The sequence below is a fragment of the Myiozetetes cayanensis genome, unplaced genomic scaffold (genome assembly GCF_022539395.1).
Source record: "Myiozetetes cayanensis isolate MyiCay16 unplaced genomic scaffold, myiCay2020 scf10, whole genome shotgun sequence".
Lineage (NCBI taxonomy): Eukaryota > Metazoa > Chordata > Aves > Passeriformes > Tyrannidae > Myiozetetes > Myiozetetes cayanensis.
The window spans coordinates 28,073,234-28,097,042 of record NW_026086605.1 but is presented as its reverse complement, the minus strand read 5'-3'; the positions used below and the strand labels follow the sequence as shown (position 1 = coordinate 28,097,042).

The following is a 23,809-nucleotide window of genomic DNA, read 5'->3' as shown; positions in this document are numbered from 1 at the left end:
AGCAGAAGGAGGTTTCTTAACCTAAGGAAACAGATCCACAACTCAAAAGAGTCATCTTCCTTTTTCTCTTGTTTTAACATTTAACAGTGTTCCCTAGCAACTAAATAGTCTGGTCTGACAAATTGCTCAGCATTTGGCCTAGAGTTTATTTATTTGAGAATATAGCTCATCTAGTATTTCAGGAAGTCTTCAGATTTACAGGATTATTATTAAAGTTAATAATTTTGCAGATCTTTTAGAAGCAGTAAACACATCAGGAGGTAACCATTAAATTCTGAATTTAAAGCTGCTGAATTGTTAGAGCTTTATAATTAAAATGCACAATAAGCTTTTTTTCAGGTAGAACTTTTTATTAGTGCCTGATGTCTGAACTCTATAAATGACTATCTTAATAACACAGCAGATAACTGTCATTAGCTCCATTCTGAATACATTATTGCACAATGTTCTCCAGCCAGTGGAACATAAAGAGAAATTAGCTCTGTAAATACGTTAGCATTAACTCTCTGTTCTAGCAGCAGCAGTTCCCATCTGGTCACTCTTGCTGTCTAATTAGTAGAATAAAGTGTGTTATTTTATAACTATCTAAAATATGGGTATTTAAAAAGAAAACAATACCTCAAACCTTGAGTAGCACTGTGAAAGTATGACAGTGCTGTACAAAATGGAATGGCCTTCACCATAATCTAGATTTCATAGTGGACTGGAGCTAATCAAGAGCACAATTTCATGTAGCTGATATGTGTGTCACTAGAAATTTCTGCACATAGGTACCTGAGTGCCTAATATAGCATTAAATGGTGTCCAATATAACATGAGACATTGCTCTTCTTTTTTCACTGATTTTTGTTGCAAGATTAGCCAGATGATCAATGTGTAGGTAAATTATTAATCCTCATTGAAAGTTCATGAGAAGGGAAGAGGAAGGGGGAAAATTTCTGCTGAACATGGTAAAAAATCAACTGCAACTGCAAGCCTTGAGGAAATAAATGAATTTAAAACATTGTCTGGCAAGTGTCATCAGTAGTTTGTTGAAATGAATAATGCTAATTGAAAAAGAATGGCTTATATACACCATGTTAAAGAGCTGTTTCTTCAGTACCAGTGTAATTAAAGCCTTTATAAAAAGTTTACATGAGAACAAAACCTCAGAAGAGGCTTTTTGTTACCATTGTCTATATTCCTAAATCCTAATTTGATAAAACTATGCCATGATATTTAATAAATGGCATTTCATAAAGAATTTCATTCTTGCTGGTACCGAGTGAGGACAAGGCCTGCTGTTCAGGCACATTGTGATGACCCAAAATTTACATTAGATATTTAAAAGCAAACAGATATCACCTGTCAAAATGTGCTACATAGCTGATGATAAAAAAAAAAAGTTTATTTTACTTAGCTGCTGTCCTAACCTCAGGTCCTAAAAGAAATAAAGCTGGATTGTATAAAGCTGACTCTGAAGCTCAATTCAGCCTTACAGCTGGATATCCTTTAGAAACAGTTCTAAATGCTTCCATTTTTTTCAGATCAATGAAGAATATAATATTTCCCCCAAATGTAAAGCTGTTCGTGTTCTTCTGAGAGATTTTCAGGAAAAAGGGAATCCAATAAATAGGGAGAAGAAAGGATCTGGAATTAAATACTCTTTAAAAAACTTCATTTTCAGCTTACGAGTGGCTCCAGATGACATCTTGAATGGGCTTCGTACAAGGTGACTCCTCTTTCTGTTAGTGGTGGCTAGAAGCCATTTTCCCAAAAAGTCAGTGAGATCTTGCTCTTCTTTTAGGAAGATCTAATGGGTCAAATGTCTTCACGGCATGCAAATCCCCTGACCAGGGTAGAGTTACTTTCTGCACCTCCCACATGCAGAGCTGGTGTTGTGATCATCTGTGCCACAGGTGTTCAGTGCCTGGACGCTGCATAAATAGGTTTTAACCTTTCTCCAAAATCCTTCAAAATAATCTTGATTTGTGGCAATGGCAGCTGAGGATTAGGAGGAACACAGCCTTTCATATATTCCCACCATACTCCCACCTTTCCCTTGCTCGGAGTCCAAATTCCAGCTACTGGGCTATTTTGGCCCTCTTGCCTTTCTTGCTTAGCCATACTTGTTAATACAGATATGTCCACTTATTCTAATTAAAAGTAACAGGCCTAATGACACATGCTTACTATAAACACTGTATGGGTTCTCAGTTTAAAGCCAGCATGTGTGACAATTAGTCTTTGTGGCATGAATAAAAATATTTGTAGCACATTGTAGTACTTACTATACCTGGTTGGGGTGCCACGTACACTCTTGAGAAGCCTCTGTGGGACTCTCATGCTATATTTAAAGCATCCTGTAACTTAGGAAGCTATTTTGAATTGGAAGCAGTGCTACATTTACCTCAAGCTTCTGGAATGGGACATCGCATCCAAAACTCCAAAAATACTACGTGTAACCCCAGATTCTGGTACGTAGTGCCAAATTGGAATGCTCTGGTATTAGGGTGAATTTGGGTTGCCTCTTCTTGATCCTGAGGGTCACTGGGACCATCCTGCTCTATTTGAGAATGTCAGCATTCTCTCCTTACCTAGTCATAGCTGGTTCAAAAATGGCCAAGGGCAGTTGGTACTATGGCAGGTGTTTAAAAAAGAAATAGGCAGCCAAAACAAGATGTTGTTTTTCATCGGCATTGGCGAAGGTTAACTGTTGTAGGAAATAAATGGATAGTCTTTCTGCTAATTTTTTTTTTACAGGAGTTGCAAAATATAAGTACCTTCCTGACTTACTGTCAAAATTGCTTTCCTGTCTAAAAGATTCTTATCTCACTTGTTTGCTTAAATTATCTAACAAATTATTCAAGATTAAATCCTTTTGTCAACTACATGGGGTGGGGTGGGTGAGGATCTCTCTGTTACGTGTATGCTTTGCTTTCTTGATGACAAGAAGTGGTCAGCAGTCTGTAAGCATCATAGACTGTGTGAACAAGAAACCAAACCTATTAGAACAGCAATCTCTTCTCAGTTTAATTGCCTGCTGCTTGGTACTGCTTCTTTTCAGTGCGACACTTCTCAAAACGCAGCGTGTGCTGTTTCGGCGCAGAGTTGTCAGTAGCTCAGGATGAGTGTGCAGAGCTGTGGGTAGCAGAGTGTTGACACCTGACAGGAAGAGGGAGCAGATTATTGGGGTGCCAGAATCGTTTGGCTGTTTCATCCCTGAGGCACAGCAAAGCTCTCCTCTCTTCTGAGGAGGGCACTGTAGCACCCTTGAGAACTGCGTGCCTTGGCTGTATTGCCGTGGTCATGTGGGAGACCTCTAACGTGGGCTCTTGGCATTCATCCTCATTCCACATGGGATGGTTCTCTGCTGTCTCCTCCTTCCATATGCCTGGGATGTGGCCTTCCTCCCCTGCCTGCCTTCCCTTGCACTACTCCCACACATTCCCTCTCATCAAAGTCCGCTGTCCTTCCTTTGCTCCCAACTCTCCATGATGTTCAGATTAAGGGCACGAAGAGCGGAGGAGCAAAGAAATGAAGGCGGCATTTGGAGAGTGAAAGTTATAGACCCCTCCACAAGGTGTTAAAATTTCTTATAAAACAGCAAAGGAAAAATATGTAGGTTGTACATGTACATGTGCAGGAGGGAAATGGCTAAATATGGCACCTCATGGAAGTTCATAACTGCTCTGTGTGAAGCTGTGGAGTTTCCTGTTTCTCTGATTACATGTGTTGATGTATTAAGTAGTCTTCTTTAGCCTGTATTGAGGAACTCATGCTGCAATTAATATCAATATGAATTCTGTGTTGAGAACAGAGAATATCTCCCCTGAGCATTCCTGGAAGGTGCTTTCTGCCCTTTACAATCACACATCCTATAGTCCACAAAAGGATGGTTCTGTCCTGCTCATCAGTAATTCCCTTTTCTGATGTATCTGTGCTTAAGTTTCTGCAGAGCTTTGCTTCCTCACCCTGCAAAATATAATTTTAGAATGTAATCTCCAACTTTTTCTCTGAAGAAAATATGCTGTACAGAGTAAGACATATTACTTCTTAAAAAAAAAAACAATCAGATATTGATTGTGAGCATTTTCTTAAGTTCTTCATGGTAAAATATGGGAATATGGGCATAATTTCCAAGCCCATGTTGTATCTTCTGAGGCTAACATCACTGAGGCTAAATTTCTGGAAAACATTCTTTAGACAACCTAAAGAAAGAGGCAAGTGGATAAAAGAGTTGGGTTTTTTATTAAAATCCACCCTGGAGAGTAAGAGAAACAATGAGCTCTTGTGGAAAATGTGCCTTGTGAAGATGTGTGTGTGTGTTCTAAATGACAATGGAGAGAGCCCCAACGACTCACATCAAAAAGGTTTGGATCTTCAACTCATACAGCTCTAGTATTCCTTCTTTTATACAACATGATTCTGTGGTTTTTAGCTTTGTGAATCAGAGGTGAATGAAGTGGAGGTGAGGGGGAAGAACAGAATAAACCTTCTATAAGACCTAGAGAATTTGTGAATTAATTCAGTTTTAATTTCAAATCAGCTTCATCTAGACCCAGTTCTAATTGCCTTTCTAGGAAGGATGAGCAGAAATCTAAGGATTGATGATTTTCATGAACAGGGTTGCTCTCTGGAAGAATATGAAGTGGTTTTGTTTTTTTCCCCAGTGTATATGACTTGTCGTGGAGGTTGTCCCAGCTTGTGGGAACATTCCTGGCCTAAAAAAAAAAAAACCATCATCACTTCCACAATATTGAAGACATATTTGCAGTATGATTGACAAGATGAGGAGGTGGTATATAATTTCTTTGCATGTCAAGGGACTGGCAGCGAATGAATCCAAAACTAGGACTTAGCTGCTTTATTTATCCCTTGAACAGATGCAGTGCAAGCAGCTGCAATAAGATCTTTTATACATTCCACCCACAATTCCCTGGAGTTCATGTGTCCTAAAGACAACCTGGAAAAGGAAGCAGGACATTCTCTTGTACAGTATTATATTTTATAAGTACAGTGTGAGATGCTGATCCTTCTCATGGGGAAAGAATTCCAAGCTGGATCTGAGTTTCATGCCATTTGATGATATGGGTAGATGTCTTTTGCCACTCTGAATATTTAGTTCAAACACTTAATTTGGACTCTAAATATTTTGGTTGATTAAAACTCGTTATAGACCAGGAAACAGCACAAATAAGTAGTTTCATTATAATTTAACACTTATTTGCCTTAATAACTGGGCATTTGATTAGTTGTATCTGAGGAAAGCATCACTAAGAGGACTGGTGAGCAATATTACTTCTTTTGTCTCCATTAAGTCTTGATCCTCCTCCACTGGTTTTGCAGAGACTGGATTGGGTTCCGACATTAAATGCATCTTCAAGCTCAGGAGGCCAAGGAAGAGCCCTTGCCAGGTAGTTGATTGTTCAACTTGTAGATAAAGGGTTTAGGTATAAACTTTCCTTGTTGGCGCTTAATTTTAGAACATCCACAGTGAATGTTCTGGCCTGGATGCCACAAGGCTTTAGTTTTCATCTTCCCACAAAGTATCTGCTCTTGACTGCTGTCTGAGCAGAGCCTATCTGGCCCATACATCCACACTAGTGTGAGACTGCCCTGGGATATACTAATGCTGTAAAAAATATTTAGGAAATGCTCCCTAAAATATTATCTTTTTCCACAGCAGGGAACCCAATTTTACAGTAACAAAATATGAATCAGGAACTATTGAGAAAAGCCCCTAAATTGCCAAAATCATTCTGAAAATAGAGGGTACGTGCCATCTTCCGAGGCTGTTCATATCTTCCCACCATTGCAGCAATGACATTAATGTGGTGCTCGGTAAAAATTAGTTTTCTTGGTGTGTCATAAGAGAAAAGCATTTTTCTGGCTCAGTTTTAACACCTTAAAATGGGTGATGTCACGTGACCACCTTGAAATGGTGAAGTTCAAACATCTAATTGTTTAATACTTATTTGAATATTTTCATATATTTATTGGTTAAAGGCACATTATTAAAAGCTCCAAATCCCTATGTTTATTAGTGTTTTAGAAACTAAATTCAAAGCATGCTTGTTTAGAAAGATACCAAATCCTGAGAAGAGATGAAAAATGCAGTGACTTGCAATGTCCACAATACAATTTTAATTGAGCTTAGTTTTACATTCTTAGTTTGAATGCAAGAAGTGTTCTCCCCATTTTCACTCCTGAATGGGATTTTCCCTCACTGCCTGTGACCTGTGTATTTATTTTTGTATACAAATGGCCTATAGAAAAATCTCTCCTGCTTAGTTTTTTGTGTACACCTGTGATGAACAGGTACTCTTGATTATATATATGCATATACTAATATATGTAGCTTTTCTGTGTCATTTGATACACCACAACTTGCATTTTGCCCAGTTTACCTTGCTTTTATACCAGAATAAGTAAAATCTAGGCTTTTTTGATTGTATCTTTTCACTTTTTGCCCAGTTTCATTCCTTTAATATGCAAGAACATGGAGACTTGAATTTCCCTTCCCACTGTAGTGCTTTGTTTCCTTTTGCTAATGGTTTCACATGCCTCACCTGTTTAGACAAAAGTCTTGATGCCTGTGGGCATTTTCTTTTTGGGTGAATTTGCAAAACTTGTCCATCAGGCTCAGCACTTCCAACTGAACTCTGGGCACTACTGTGACACCAAGGGCGAACAGCCACTGGTTTGGCTGTGCCTCTTGACACTCTCCTCTCTTCCTCGAGTGACTTGTATCACTTTGTAGTGCAAGTAGGTTGCACTGTGACAGTCCTCAATTGACTCAGATAACACAACAGAGAGAGTGCCATGGCCTCATGTTTAAGGAGAGCTGCCTATAGGCTGCACTTAAAAATTGATAATAGGAATTTTACCCTTTGCTTAGCTTTGAAATACATCTTTTGCTTCCTGTAATTGTTGATGTTGTTTTGAAGTGTGTTGTCTTTTTCCTTTCTGTTCTTACCTCTGACACATTCATCATCTGTTTTTTGTAGTTAATTTTCATTGCAAAGAGTAGTGAGAGAGACTAGGACAGAACTTTATTTTTTTGATTAAAATATACATTGTCCATTTTGTGATATGAGAAGACCATGCTACAAGGTATCCTTTTTATTGGCTTCACTCCAACCCACTGTTATCCATAATCTCAACCTACATGTCACTGCTTATATCCTCTCAGTGGAAACCAAAGGAACTACAAGACTGAACAAACTGCACAAACACTAGGAATGTAAGCATATAATCGGAGATAGGGAGGCCGTTAGGAAGCATTGATGTAAGGCTGGATGTCTGGGATGCATGTGGAAATGACTGGTAATTTTTTCTTTCTGCCATTCTCACTATCAAAGCATTTGGCAATATTCTGCTAGCAATGGGGCGGTGTTTTGAGTTTTAAGCTCAGATTAAGTAATGTCTAGAGAAGGGCCAGGGTCAAGTCTGACAGAAGAGAGAGCACTGGGAGCCTGTGCACTGGCATGGGACCATAGGAAAGAAGTTTGAAGTCTTGCCTGGCAATTGTCCTTCTATAACAGTCCTGTTGTTCCGATGAACACAAGATTAATCTATTGTAATTTAAACAAGGAAGTTGGAGAATAAATAGTCCTGCTTCCACTCCGGTGCTTGCTGACAATATTTACATTGGTGTTTAAAACAAACATAATTTATTTTGTGTTGCTCTATATGTTATGTTAAATACATTCTGGTGCTGGCAGCAGGAAGAAATGTTCCCCAGCGGGGGTAAAAAGCCCCACAACCAAGTAAAAAAATCCAAAAAGTAAATTCCTAATACTGTGAGAAATTATTGGACCCTGTAAAGAACTAAAACTATTCAAGTCATAAAAGTTTAGGTAGAATATAATTAAAGCATTCTTTGGGGGGTTTGGATATTTCAGACTGAGTACTAAATTGCTGTGACGTACCCAATTCCCAATGTCAAATCTCGTCTTCCCTACCCCCACTTCAGTTTTATCAAAGTATGAAAGTCTTGACTGAGTGAGAAGCTATTGTTGGCAAGCCTTTGATGGACACTCCTGGAATCTCATTGCAGGAGCCATGACTTCTGTTTTATCTGAAATCTCACTGGCTCTCGATGACAGACTAACTCTGTTTTTAGCATTGCACTGAAGGTCAGGCAAATGACTAGTTTCCAAATAGAGTAACTGAAGATACTGGAACAGATTTATTCCTGGTATAATTCCACTAGTTCTATGAAGTTACAGGGGAAATATATTTGTCAAGAGAGCCTTATGAGTTGAAGGGTAATACTGCTGTTCTCAATCACTTGTGTATAAAAGGAGCTTGGAAAAAAACACCATTTAATATAACATTAATATTTCTCCCATAAGAGAAATTCTACACTTACTAACATAAGAATAATGTTTTTGCTGGTATAAACCAGCTTAACTTCATTAGGGAGACTGACCACCATATAATGCAGTACTTTTTCTAATATCAGAGAATGCAGCTCTATAGTTTTAATTAAAGATGAGGTTGAGGTTTTCTGGGTGTGTAAATATTTTAGGGCTAATCTAGAAAAGGCAGACACTGCTTAGGCTGCTTTCCTAGTGGCATTTAGGATGATTCCATTATTTTTACAGACCTTTAATTTTGGCTACAGTTTTGGCCCACCTCAAGTCCATAAACTGATCAACAAGCAGACTGGTTAGATATTTCATTTCATTTTTGCAAGTTATTTGTGACCTTAATTCATACAGAAAGCAAAAATTGATTTTGCAGATGGATCAATTAGTAAAGGAATAAGCTACATCTTTATAGAATGACATTGCAAAGGCCAAAACTACTAGAAGCTGCTTTGTTAGAGTGGGTTGGACAGTCTGGGTTGGGGACAAGAAGTAATAGATGCAGAGAGATCCTATGATTGGTAAAAGCTGTCACATTCTGTGCCACTTTGTGCCTGAAGGACTAGGAGTACACTGGTTACCGACATCCTGTGACTCTGGGAGTTGGCACAAACATTTAAGATTTAATTTTTTCAAAGAGGACATTGCCAAGAATGTGAAACAAATGTAAACTATGTTTACCTTTTATAAAACAGATGCAAGTATAATTTTTACAGTTCTTTGGTAGAAATGTATCCCTTAAAGCTCAAACAGCATGTTTTAGTAGTTTGGTCTTACTTTCCCCAAAGGGTTACACTTCAGTGAGCTTTTCCCTTGGAGGTGTCAAAATGTTTCTTTAATGACAGATACCCTGATGATCACGAAGTACAAAGAACTGTTGCCATCACAAGGCAGGATTTCTTCAAACTTAGTCAGCGTTGACGCTAATGCTGTACCCTGGAGGCTCCATTTTTCCAAACCATTCACAACATATGCTCTTTTTAAATCCATCAGACAATCCTGCACTCATTCTATACCCTACGTTCTAATGTCAAAGCCAATCTATGTTCTACTTGTGGCACCTGCTGTGGCACATACTTCAGCTGCTTTAGGGTAGTACTAAGCATACCACCATACTTACAGTCCTGTCAACATAGCTGTGATAAAGACCCTTTGGAAAATGTATAGCTCCACCCTAAAATAATCATTTATCATAACTCGTAAGGGAGAATTAATTGGCATTTAGTACTTGTAATAATATGGATTAGTGCCTTCCATGAACAGGGCCATGTATAAAAGTACAGGCCTCCTAGAGGAGTACTTTCATTTTTAACAAGGCAAAACAATTTCTGTTACAAATAAAGTCCACTTTTAAAAACATACTTAAGACAGTAAATATATTGGCAAGGGCTGTTGCACTGAATACTCTTAAACCAGGCTTTAGCAACATCAATCTGTATTACTAAATACTGAAAATACTATCATAGCTCCAGTTACAAGTATATGTTAAAAATAGATTAAACTTTTTTTCCTTTACTAACAATATCAACATAGTTCAAATGATGGGTTAACAAAATGGTAAATTGTAATATTGCTGTCCACTATGGAAATAGCTGTGCCATGGACTGATAAATACTCTGTCTACAGCTTATGCAAAAACATACAGATCCCTCAAACTCTTTGGTGTATTAACGTATTATGACTGGATTTGAGAGTGTGCACTATCTACACATGGATGATGTTTCCCAGCTGATTGTTATATCCGTTACACAAAGCTAGAAAGAGAAACAAAAGATGTTTTAAGAGGGAAAAAATTACTTTCTTAGTATTGACTCATGTTTACCTCAGAAGTTTCCGTAGTCATCCTTTCTTCCCATTGAGATGTGTACAACTCTGAAATCCAGTCTCTCCTAAATGCTGATTTTGTAAGATGGCAGGTTACACATGACAGCTCTTTTGTGAAGTGTTTGCTATGGCCCCAGCCATAGTCATAGAGAGGGGCTTCCAAATGTAAGGGTGACATGGACTTACAAGTTACCTTTGATAAGAAGAGCATGGAGGTTGCTCTTCAGGACAGAAGGAAATGGGGACAGGAGCACCAGGCTGCCTGCTTTCCTCAGTTTTACTTCCATACTCATAAAACTGTAGAGGGAATAAAAGAGCTTTTAGGACCTTATTGTAAATTAAAGGTATATTTTCCAAATGTTATTTGAGAAGAAATCATTTACATTTTGCCTGAGGTGAAAAATGAAAATTCTGATTTACCACTGCCAGGCAGCTATGAGGGCATTTGTAGTGCAAAGCAGTTAAAAGAGAAACTGAAATACTTGCATTTGCACTGAAGAGAATAAATTTGTGCAAAGTAGTGGGAAATTGGAACCATAACATTTTTGCTGTGCAAAAGCTTTATTTCTAATTTGTTGGCAGGATAGAAAAAAATCCCAAGAGAGAGAAGCTCTCTGATTCTCCAGAGCAAATAGGCTGGGGTCACAGGAAGAATATGCACAATGGAATTAATTTTCTGCATGAGACTCCTTGAGTCATGAACTTTCCAAACAGCTCGATTCACACCTCACTTGGGGAAGGTACTTGTAATGTTTCAAAAGCTGTTAATCCTAAAGTGGTTCAGTTCTTTGCCCTTCCTTCTTCAGTAAGATGTAACCACTTTTGATACCCAAACTTTCAGTTCTCCATTCTTTTTCTTTCTTTTTGTTTGTTTGTTTTTTTTCCCGAGAGTTGGTTATCAGTGTCCCCACTAACACAAGCACAAGACTCTCTAATTCCACGCTGATATACCATAAACAGCACGCAGCCTTCTTATCAGTTTTTACATAAGATGGGCATGACTTCGTGTCATATCTGAGTTGCAGCCAGCAAAAGCTTACCCTGAAAGCCTAGTGCTTTTTTTCCTCTGGATGATTGCACTGCACATTCTTACAGGGTCATGCATGATAAAGAAGGATAAGGGGCCTCCACATAGACGTGACCAACACCTTATTGTCTGTGGAGCTTTTACCTCTGCACCATCACTGCAAATCTCTTACAGAGGCTGAAACAGATGCCAGAATTACTGCCTAGACTGAAGGGCAGTGTAGCATGGAGCTTGAAATGCATGCTTTCATGGCAATCCTGTTTTTCTTTGGTATTCACACAGAGCAGCAGATGAGATGATTTTAAATGTTTTGAAGTAGAGAGTGTCTTGTTCTTCTCTGACACAGCCAGAAACTTGTAAAAGAAGTTTTCTCTTCTTCTTTGTGTTGCACTTTTTCTTTTCTATTCGAATTTTTATTAGGAACTCATTTTAATGCCTGTATGATTTATTTATAACAGTCTTCTGTGTCATTTGCCCAAAATATTGCCTGATGTCTTGCTTGTCACTGTGAAACATGCTGGTTCTTTATTTGTAATGCTTATATTACCCTGAAGTACAGAGACAGGGACGGTCTAAGCCACGTTATTCTCAGCACTGGCCATATGTGGAAGAGGCTTTGATGCCTCACTGTTTAAAACCAGAGAACTTCCTCAGATCTCTGGTGTGTCCCTTCATCAGATAAGACAGATAGCTAGATTAATCTAGGCTTACTTTTACATTTTCTCTGTGTGGTTGATGCTGCAGTTTATGCTTAGCATTTTCCTCTGCAGCCTTGTGAGTGTCTCCAATTTGATAATAAAATTTTGCTGGTAAAATGCTATTTCCAGTAGTGACTCAATGTTAAGACTGAATAATAGGAGTATTCTTCTAGGTCTTACTTTGGATAGCTCTTGAAGAATAGCATCATTATGAAATAATTGCTTTCTAGATATAAAATAGGAGGTTAATGTCACTGTGGGGAATAGAAATTACTTTTACTTGAATGTATACTGCACTGGATATGACCCAGAAGACTCATTGGTATGATCTGGACTTATTAAGGAGCTTTTTCTTAGTATTTTATGTAGGAGAATCACAGGAAATGGAAGCAGAAGGTAGAGGGTGAATTTCTTTCAATCCTGACAAAAAGGCAGAGGGGAAGGCCATTCAGAAGAAAATGCCTGTCACCAGCTGAGAAAACCAGATGGACATAATATGTGGTACTATTTAAAATAGGTCTAGTAAAATTTTGGGAGCATCTTTGGATTTTATTAGACAGTTTCATGTAAAATGCATATGCTGCTCCCATATCATATACATGTGCAATCTTATAGCCTCTTCAAGGGCTGCATAATTCTATAAATAGAAGACCCATCCTAGGATAAAGAGAGACTACTAATACAGCTCCATTTGGCACTTCTTTCTGCCCCAGGAATCTCTCCAGCTGCCAAATAATAGTCCAAGCATTCTTAATTTTTATTTATTTCCTCTTCCCGGTATCTGAAGTAAAAGCCTCCCACTTGTTAAATAGGTGCATATTCACTTTGCAAAATGTTTTCTGCTGCCATTGCAGTTGTTACAGTGTTGATGTTCATCACATCAAAGTTCCATCACTGACAGCTTTAAATATTTTCTCTGCAAAGATGATTAATGAGACTAAGCAATGTTACTGAACAAGATGCTGTGAGAGGAGAAAGGATGTAAGAAGAAGGAAACAGATCAACAGATGAAAAATAAAGCTAGGGAGGGTGGGAGCCAGTCATCCACTTTGTAATCTCCTGATTGAAGAGGCTTTAGAGCAACTTGGCCAAGATCAAGCTTTGACAACATATTAAAATTCCAAAACGCCCACAAATTTTGTTTGCACGTGGGTGCACAGCTCTGAAAAATGCCACTGTAAATATAACTGCCTAGAACAGAGAACTTTCCTAATTCCATCAGTCATAATTCTGGCTGAATCTGAGATTTGCATGCCGGTATTAGGGAATACATCCATCTTCTTTAAAGACATTTTTTTCTTTATGCAGTCCAAAATGTCACTTTAATTTAGCCATTCAGATGCTTACTTGATGACAAAATACAGTGATGAAGCTCATTGTCCTGCAGTTTAACTAAGTCCTCATTTGAGATCAAAGTGGAGGGTTAACTTTTTTTTCTGTGTTCCTTTCATTCCTCATTTGTATCAGGCAAATAACTGTTGCAGCAGCAGCAGGAATCCTTATTAAAGTAACTGTCATATTTTCTCGTCTATACAATCCATTGTTTAGCAATTCATTTGGTGCCAGATGAAGGGAAAAATACAAACTGGACACAGAAAGACAGACCACCTTAGACCTTCTGAAATTCTTTCTTGGTCAAACAACAACTTTCCTGCTGCCCCTCCCAAACCAATTATTTTGACATGCTCCATTGCAGAAGTTAGTGTCTAAGGCAGCCAAGGAAAACACTGCTAAGGCAAATTCTGAACTTGATTGCATTCCTTCCAAGGACTTAAATAGATGCCCTGTGAACATTTATTCCTTAACAAAATATGCAACCAGATTATCATAATTAGCATATTTACCCTGGATCAGGAGAGGAAAATTCCTAATTTGGACATGCAGAGTTTAGAAACAAAATGTGACTAGGTGTGTAGCTCATCACAGCCTCTACTTGCAGTGCAGAGGAAAATGTCTGCAGTTACCACTGAGAAATAAAAGATAAAAGTACAGCTTTGAAATGGAAGTGAAGCACTTCCTGCAGAATAATCCTGTTACTTCCTCATAAATTGCACAGCCTGATGATCCATAAGGAGCAGCTCTGAATTGAGGATGAATGAGTATCTTAAACTAAGAATCAGGACCATATTCAGCTCTATAAAGCCTAGCTAAGTATAAAAAGCCAGCTAATTATGATTTTCACACAATTTATGCACCTAACCTTTGTTGCCTGAGAATGTTTATTAGATACAAATGTCTAAGCCATTTTGGAAAATCCACACTAAGTTCTTAAAAAGTTCTTAAACCACTGATCATGCTGCCAGACTGGTAGAAATCTTTCATTTGCTGTTATTTCCATGTATAGTTAATCACTTGAAAGAAACAGGAATGTATGGAGGACTGAGAGTTGGAGGAGTACATGTAGACAGCAGACTTCAAGGCCCCACCTGAAACACTCCATTAAAACCTGCATGCTCTGGAACAAAAATCCTGCCTTATCTTGGTGCTGCTTACACCTAGTAAATGGTGAACACCAATTCTAGATAAGGAATGAAGCAGAGTACCCAAAAAGGCATTGGCAGAAACATTGCTCCCCAAGATAAAAGGTGAAAGTATCCCCAACCAGCAATATCAGTATCACAGGCAGATCTGCGGGCTGTGTTTTGCAGGGGCCTTTGGGTTTGGTAGAAGGTGTTCGTTCACAATTGACGGGTGCCTCTCTGTAATTCAAACAGTGGAGGGTTTTGACTGAAGCCTCTGAAATGTAGTACAAAATAAAGTTGAAGAATGCATTAGGATGGGATACATCTTAGCACTCCCCATGCAACTGAAAGCTTTCTAGCCCTCACCTGCTGATCTCCAGGGTGAGCAGCACAGAAGGTGAAAGGGAGTCCACAGTACCATGTCAGCTGGGTAGGAAATACTGATTCTCTTCCTGCCTTCATACCTTAGTGCCAGTTACCGATCATAATCTTTGCACATTGAAATCCCCCTCCACACACACCTGTGCTGGGTAACTCCTCGGGGAATTCAAAATATGTAATCAGAATCAAAATTGTAAAACATAAAAGTGAAACCCCCACTAGCTTGTCCAAAGGTAATTGAGGCTGCTCAAACTATACACTCTGCCGAATTAGGAATCACAAGATGACAGACTCCTGCCTTTCTCTGGAATGAGAATTCCCCAAGAGCAGCTTTCCTTGTAGTTGTTGGGAATTTTTGGATTGTTTCAGCCCCATGGTCATAAAAATAGAAGCCATGGTGCTGTGAAGAGGAGTGGCATTGTTTGGATCTTCATTTTAAATGAAGAGCCATTTACCGTAGGTTGCTGAGGTCTTTAATTTCTTAAAGCTCTTTTTAAAAAACCTTCTAAATCTGCTTATGGCTTCTCAGATTTGTAGGACATTCTTGTTAAAACCTTATTTCAGTACACCCTTCTTGATGTTGTATTTTCTTAACTTAGCAGTATTTTCAGCTGTACCTTTCAGGATGTGTTGGCTTGTATACAGTGATGTTTGATGAAGACTTGCCATAAATTTTCTTTGTCTTTTGAGTAATTTTTTTGCAAAAGATTTTTACTTCAGATTCTCCCTGGGAAATAGTGCAGGTTGGGAAGGGGAGCTGATGAAGCAGTACTCTGTGAGGAAAGAAGACTGTCAGTCCAGGTTACTTGTGTGTACAATGCACCCATCTGATCTGACTTCTTTTGGGCCAGAAATTAAACAAGCATTAGGAGTTGAACCAAAAAATTATCTTTCTCAATAAATGACATGTTTTCCATCTTAGTACTCTGACTTTTTTTTTTTTTAGTCTGAAATAGCCTTTAGCTACAGACAATACTAGTGTCCTACAACATTTCATTTATATTATTTTATTTTGTCTGTAAACAGAAAGCCATTCTAAACTCATAAAAAAGTTTGTTATTGTAGACTTATGGAAAATACTCTAGTATTTGCAACAAAACTGCAGAAAACCACAGTTTGAAAACTTGTCAGCTTAATACTGCCATGTGCCCTGAAGCCACTGAGGTGTAGGAAGATACTACATTTATGCAATACAGGATTATAAAGGTAATCAATGTCAAATTCATTAGAGGCATACTTAGTAAAACCATATATGTCACTGGCTTGTGCTTTATCAAGTAAAATCATGTGTATGTGTGTGTTGTTATACTCTGCAAGCTTTCAGTGGGAAACCTTTGAAGATTGCTGTACTCACTATTGTAATGGGATAAAACACCTCAAACCCAGCACTGGCAGCCTCATACTATCAATAAAGCCCAGTCCTCTGAACCCTCCTCAAGGATGCTTTCCTTTTTAAAGAATTTAGAAAAACAAGATCCTTACTTTTTTAAAATTTGGATTGTGCTGTTTCAACATAACAATTTTCAACATAACAGGATTTCCCTTTTAGATTTGAGATTATATGAATATGATCAGGTTACTTCCTCTTAAACAAATGTGGCTCCTGTGGCTTCCTAAGGGAAGTGGCCTCTCAGTGTTCAAATGAAAAGCTAGGAAAACAAAGTTACATTTTAACAGGTTAAAGAACCATCCTCAATCTCTCTAACTTCTCCAGTTTCCTGAAACATCCAGCATGTACTTGGTACATGCATCAAGATTGTATTTTACTTGCTCCATCTTTAAATTTCCAAGGTTCCTGCTGGGATACCTGGCAGAATGTCATGTTATGCACTAAATGTGACACAGCATATTACAGAACAAATAGGCTTTGCACTTTCTTGGAGGAACTTTCCTTCTATTCTTTTTTATTAACTTTGATCTCGAAAAGAATTCTTCACTCTCTGAAGTTTGAAGCCTGTGCTTTTGTTTATTCTCTCACAGAGCATGGATGAATGCCATAGGTACAGAACAGTTATTCTTGTGGATAAAGCGAGTGTGTAATGAGTGATTGCTGATTTATGCTGACTGGTTAATGCTGGGCCCTCCAGCTGGACCAGATTCACATTGGGCAAGACAGCCTCCTAAAACCTTAGATGCAAAAGTAATGGCACTATACTAAGTGCAGTTACTGCAAATTTAGTTCTGGTTCAACATCTCTGTCACTGTAGATGTGTGCTACATTTCATCTTCTTTCACACAGATGCCTTTCTGTGTGTACTATACTGTTCTACCATCTGTAGGCAGAGCACAGAGTTGAGTGCTAAGTACTTCTGGTTTAGAGGCAGGATCGCTATTTGCTGTGTCAAAATGGCAGTTCATATTTTAGTGATCAGAGGAAGAATTACTCCTTTGTATTCTGGTGGCCAGAAACGAAAATAACTCAAACAAATGCACATTTAAAGAACAGTTAAATGTAAGCCTCCATCAGTGTAATAAGTACCCTACTTTACAAACACGCAGGAGCAGAGGAATCACTTATATATCAGTCAGATCTGTGCTGGAACCTCAAGACTTAAAGTCAAAGCTATTTTAAGTTGCTTAATATCAGAAGTGGCTGCAGGCTACTAACTGCCAAACTAAAACTCTCAGTATTGTCTCAAATGTCCTTTCAGTCAGGCCTTATTGTTGCTGAACCAATCAAAAGCCCTTCAAAGTTATAAAGCATCGTGGTCTTAGTTGCATACCATGAGATGCATTAAGCAGAATGAACTTGAAAAGATAAAATCTTACCATAGTGGCCAATGGCAAAAGACATAAACCCCTCAGTTTATTGCTAATGCTTGTAGGGGGAGACAAGACAAATTGTGTGTCTGTGAGCAGGTCAAAAAACTGCAGAGAATGTAGGATTCTAGAAGATGATACCTGTGAAAATGTAAAAAGCAATATTGCTAACTGAGATATGCCTGTCTGAAACAAAGAAACATCCCAACTTATACAGCTTCCTTGCAATGAATTTAGATTTGAAACAGAGAAACAGAGAAGAGGATGGGGAACCTTTGGGAACTTTTGAAGAAACTTGGCAGTTGTGATCCTGCAAACACTTGGAAGCTGAGTGTCTGTTTGCTGCAGGGGTTTGTCCTGTGGGAGCTGACAGAACTCACACACATGGGGTCTGCCAGAAAACTAAGGATCAGTGCCTCCCTTTTATTCTCAGTTTTGATTTGCATTCAGGTTAATAAACTCATAGATACCAAATAAGAACTTTGTCACTTGTTCCTTAAAACCTGTTGTCGTAACAAAAATATCCACATTTATTATCATGTGACTCACCTCTCTGCTTCCATTTAATTTCTGGGAGATGCACAGCACACACTACCTTGGCACAGTACGTGATGCTAACTGAGAACAGACTGAATAGATCTAACAGCTATATTTAGGTAAAGATTGGGAGAAGAGATATTACTATTAGTCATACCATGCAAGATTTAAAGAGCTGCTTAACCTTCTAGTAACGCCAACACATCCTATTAAAAAGCCACATCCACACTTTTACTATCGTCTGTAGAGCTGGTGTACATAGAGTACTCATGCTTCTAACAAGCTAATCTGCAGAGTACACAATATTTTCTTTTTTTTTTTTTTTAACAAAGGATTGAATTTTTTTCAATCAGATAATGTGGAGGTGGGGCAGGGAATGAAGTGAAATGATCTTCCAACTAGGAACAGGAGTATTCATACTGACTTTCAAAAAATCCCCCAAAGCCTTGCCTAGGGCAATCCCCTAAGCATTGCCTATATGCTTCCTTTCATTTCCCAGCTGAAAATCTTTTACTTTGGCTTATTTTCATCACTTGGGTCTCATTAGCTTGGCAGGAAGGGCTATCTGTCTGCTTCCTTGAAGAGCCTATGCATTGTGCATGAAAAGCAGTGTTGTGAGGGTACTATGTGGAGGGAAAATTTGTGGTGTTAATCAAGGCAGTATCATTCCAGTGTGGCCTGGCACACCCGAGGCTGAGGTAAGCCAGATAGCTGGAGTGCTGGAGTATGGATTTCAGCACAGGGTGTCCTGAATCCTGAGTGCTTGACCGGCCATCCCACAAAATCTCTGCGCTACTGTGCCTCTGTGGCTCCTGGTACCCAAGAGAGGTAGATTAGAGCTATTTTGGGTGTTCTCACATGTATTGTAATCTCCCTTCCTAGCTACAGATGAAGCAGAGCCTGAGAGGCCACTTCAGAGTGTCTTTGCAGCTTGCCAGCTCAGCTCTGTTTAGTATAAATGGAAGCTCTTCAAGGTGTCAGTGGCATGGTTTGCAGATGCCATGAGTGTTCATTTAAGGCAGGTTTTGTTGTCTCCTTAAAACAAACAAACAAAAAACAGAACAAAAAAAAAAAAAGCCAGTAAATCCCAATAGTGAATTTAGAACAATGAGACATCATTGTTCAGGCAAATGGCAGCTGCAGAAAGGGAATTTTCTTTAGGTTTGGTTAGTGGTACGTTCAAGGAGTTTAGTTTTGGGTTTCCTACAGTCCTGTCTACATTTAATCGTACTTACTGAGTCTCCCATCTGACACAGAAAGCTATAAACCCCATGATCGAAGATAGTGGGATGTTTGCTTTATGGTGTAGATTATCTAGGCTGTTTCTTTCCTTGATTCTGTTTTATGCATTCTGACAATGTGTTGAATTAAATGGTTAATTTCTGCCTGGTGACTTACCCCAGTGGGTTTTATTAATTTTTCTTTGCTGTTTTTTCTAGTCCATAATTGACTTATGTTTTCTAAGAAAACCCATGATTTTCCCTTTGAAGCTGTTACACATTTATTGTGGGGACAGAGATGGAAAGTGACTCATTTAAGAAACAATAATATAAAATTCCTCAATTGACTTATTCACAGTAGGAGAGGAACTGATGTCTTCAGCCCAGAGATAACTACTTGGATTCATGTGGACATTCAGCAACTTTTCTGCAGTGAAGTTTCAAACCAGGTCTCTCCTTTCAGCAGGTCATACTCCCATGCTTAAAGTGAGGAAGTTCTGCAGCCACTCCCAGGCACTGAGAGCCTCAGGGCTTAGACAGACTGTGAAGATTTGTTGGAAGCATCTATGCAAAAAACCGCTTGCATAAATATAATGGAGAGAGATTTAAATGTTGTTTTCTCTATAAAGGAAACCTACTGTATTTTCTAGTGACCCTTAATCTCTGTCCAATCCTTTTCTTGTAAGAGTATATTATAGACTCTGGTCACTGGTAGTTTGCCCTGTCTCTGAATTTTTGATTATGGAAAGCAACATTTTCTTTTAATAATTTCTTCTATTCCAGAAATCTTAAAGAGGAGAGGGTGTTTGTTCCCTGCGCTATTGCCTATTTCTAGTGCTAGTGAATATTTGATTCTCTGAAACATTGTTCTTATATGAGAAGCAGAAAAGAGAAGTTGTTGGTTTTGAGGTTGAGGTCAGGCATAGCTGAAGTTCCAGTAGAGGCCCTGGCTAATGCTGCAGGCTACTTTATTAACACCTTCTCAGTTGTATAGGCCTTGCTATGTATTTTTGTCTGCCCTGTAAACTAGGAGTTCCTTGGGGGTAGGAAAGCTGTGTCCATCCATCTGTTTATACAAGCATTCTCGTTAGTATTTTAACACTTGTCCACTCAAATGCTGCCTGATCCCTATCTCTCCCCCCTTGGAGTGGAGTAAGAGGCCTTGGGTGGGAACAAGTGCAGTTCTCAAGGTGGTGCAGCAGCTGCACTTTGTACACTGCCTCCCAGAGCTCTGGCTAAGGAGCATTCACTCTGAACCCAGCGCAGACGTACTTTTTTAGGGCACAGCTGTCACTGTGGTACTATATATTCACCCAGAATACAGAGCTGCTCACAACAGAGAGTAGTAAGAATTCTCTGCGGTGCAGTGAATGTAACATGTGATACTTCCAGCCTGCCCACTTGCTTTAAGCCAGGGATATTGGAAGTCAGATGTCTGCCTTGTAGGAAATTTGTGAGGGCTGAAAATTCCCATCTCTGAAGCAGCGCATGTTCCTCTGCTTTTCTGAGAGGCTGAAAGATGCTTCCCTTTTCAATATCAAGTCAGTGCATGGGCTCAAGGCACTGAAGAAATACTATTAAAATTAGATCTGTTGGTGGTGCCTTGGCTTGGATTTTGTAAATCAATTGACAGAACTGGCTGTGCCTTGAATCTCTGAACGTCTCTGTGTAGCATTAAATAAAGGCATTTGCAGCACCCAGCTACTGATAGCTCTGTTGTAATCCAGAGCAAGTGAGCTAAGACCATTACAAAGGTTTTCTGAAGTAGTCTAGATCTTTTAAGAAAAAATATTGTGGTCAAATTAAAAAATGAATATTTTACCTAGACAGAAATATGTTTCTCTCTGTTTGTTACCTATGTTCATAGAAGAGAGGCTGAGAGCCAACTAGAACTTGCTGTATAGACAGATCTAGATTTGCATTCTAATTCCAAGGGTTAATTAACATTTGTTCTTCAAAAATATTTTCAAAAAATATTTTAAATAGAAAATATTCCCTAAAGATTTCACAAAGACTCGGTGAGCTCTTCTCTGTTTGTGATTATATTTAGTAAATTTTTAGTAGATCAGAGATGAATTTTCAAAGGAAAATACCAACAGATAAAAGATAAACACTTTGCATTCCATTCCTTTCAGCTGGATCTTTAAAAATGGGAACAAGATAGTCTTGAAAGTGCCTTGACACTTCATATCTGGCTGCCCTATATCTCCATCTGTACGCTGGTATTTTGTCCCCAACAATTACTGACTGTTCTCAATGTCTGCTGTAAATGTATGCTGTGGCTTCACTTGAAATTCTCCCAGAGATGCCTCTCAGCTTCTAGCAAAAATATGTAATTTTGTGCTTCAGTTTTTGAATGTTTTATACAGATTCCACATCCCGTCCTTACTAATGCCTTCTATATGAAGGTCTACAGGACCAAATAATCTAGCATGGTTTTAGACAGTGAAAATGCTGGGGAAGAAGTAATTCTTTCCTGATACTTGTCATTTTTCTGCATTACCAATACAATAAATTAGAACCATCTTTTATACCTGTGAGTCTTGCTGTCTATGAAGTGAGGATAAGCTGAATTTAAGCCCAGAATTTGCTACCGTTATTCTTAGTTGAAGAGGTGACTGCAAATCTCTTTCTTTTCCTTTTCAAATTAAAGAACACTGACTGAGTAAGCCCAAAAGATTGAGATCTTTTCCTTGTTTTACCTAGTATGGTTCTCCTGAAGCTCTTTGCCTCAGAAGGGATGTTGCAATGGCCATAATTATAAATTCATATAAATCACAAATTCAAAGTTACTCAGGACTTTTTGCTTGAGAGATTCTTCTGATGAATGTATTTTTTCACTTAAGTGTTTTTTTCCAGAAGTGTTAGGCAGAAAATATCCGACTATAGTAGGTGAAATCAGGACAGTAGTTATAACCATCCACTCCCTCTAAATTAACTGGGTTGATGTACAAAAACCAGTCTTTGTTCCTGATGAGAGAAAGTGTGTATGTGTGTGGGAGGGGTGTCCCAGAATTTGGAACCAGCTGTCTGGCTACTGGAAACACCAGCATCACACAGTTAACGTTTTGTGGCAAGAACTTGCATGTTTCATGAGGAAGTAAAAGGTAGTGTCTTAGGAAAGTGATGTGTGGTGATTATTTATTAAAAAACCTCTAACAGGCAGGTTCAAGCCTTGATGGCAGCCTCACTGGCAAACAGCTCTTGTTAATAGAGCAAAAGGATAATTTGACAAAGACTGAAGTGTCCTACTCCATGAATTCAAGTCTTACTGACTCAGACAAATGAGTTTGGCATTAGTTCACATTTTGTCTTTTCCTGACCTCTTATTTTATTTTAGATTCTGTTTCTCGACATATTTGGAGGACTGAGCAGGTACAAGTACATGTGGGCATGAAAATAATCTGTATTCTTTATAGGCTTCTGGATCTGTGTACTTGGCACAATGCAAGTCAATAAAATGCATAGAAGCTAATATTTGCATAATAGGTTTGGAAAACTATGCTTGTAACATGAATCTCTTGTTTCTATTAATCTCTTTCTATGAGGGTTTTAGACTACAGAATAAAACTCCATCTTTGAAACTGCCACAAAATATTTCTCCCACCCCTTGATGTTTTAACACAAGAAAAATACATTGGAGGATGGTGCTGCCATTATCAATCAACCCTGCTTGCATGAGAATATATCATAGAACTCTTATTGCTTCTATCTCTAATGAAAAGGTATAAAAACTTGTCTCTTCCAGTCAGATCAGTTCTAGGATGTTCCTTACAGTGCCTAATTTGAAAATAATCTTTATTTTAAGAAGTAATGTATGAGCAACCTGGGTGCTGTGTTTTAGCTGATACTAAAGCTTGTGTTCTAGTAAATTGACAGCTCCCATTGTCAGGCTACACTGTCAATTAGACTGCCAGCCTCAGTACTGAGCACCTTTAATAGGATGTTAAGAAAGGGCTGGGTTTTTACCTTTTTTGGCTTATTTTTCTTTGCCAGTGATGAGCATAAATGAGCAGTCTAGGGAATTGTTTTGGAAGGAGTTTTTCATTTTTAGTACATACATGTTTATATAAGTGTTTTGAGGTCATATTAGGGAAGGGAGGTTAAGGAATTCCACTTCACACTTAGAAGTGTTTGAATTTTTGTTGGGTTTTGGTTTCCCTTAGAATTTAACTTCACAGTTTCAGCCTGGCTGAATTCACAGGGGAATTTTGGCTCATAATCAAACACATCTTTCTTTTATGTCCTCTGCACTGAAGGAACAGAATTTTTGAATGCAGCCTTTGTTGTAGTACTTCAGATTATCCTCGGGCTTTCTTAGAAGCGAGGAACGTAAGACAGTGAGTCTCTAAAAATAAGAGCAAAGACCTATAGCTGATGTCCATATGCTCCAAGTACTGAGTGCTGAAAGCAGAGGACAACTCCGATGTGTTCACTAAGCCTTGTCTGGCTGACGGTGTGTGAAGGCTCTGCTGTTTTGGTTGGAGTTCCCTAGCGGAGTCGAGTTTCCTAAGTAGCTGTGTTGGTGTCACCCATATGGAAGCTG

At 38.6% G+C, this 23,809-nt stretch overlaps 1 protein-coding gene across 11 annotated transcripts in view; it reads left to right on the top strand.

The window, feature by feature from the left end:
• The window catches only part of LDB3 (LIM domain binding 3), a 126,509-nt gene that overhangs the window by 16,774 nt on the left and 85,926 nt on the right, over positions 1-23,809 (top strand). The window lies entirely within an intron of this gene.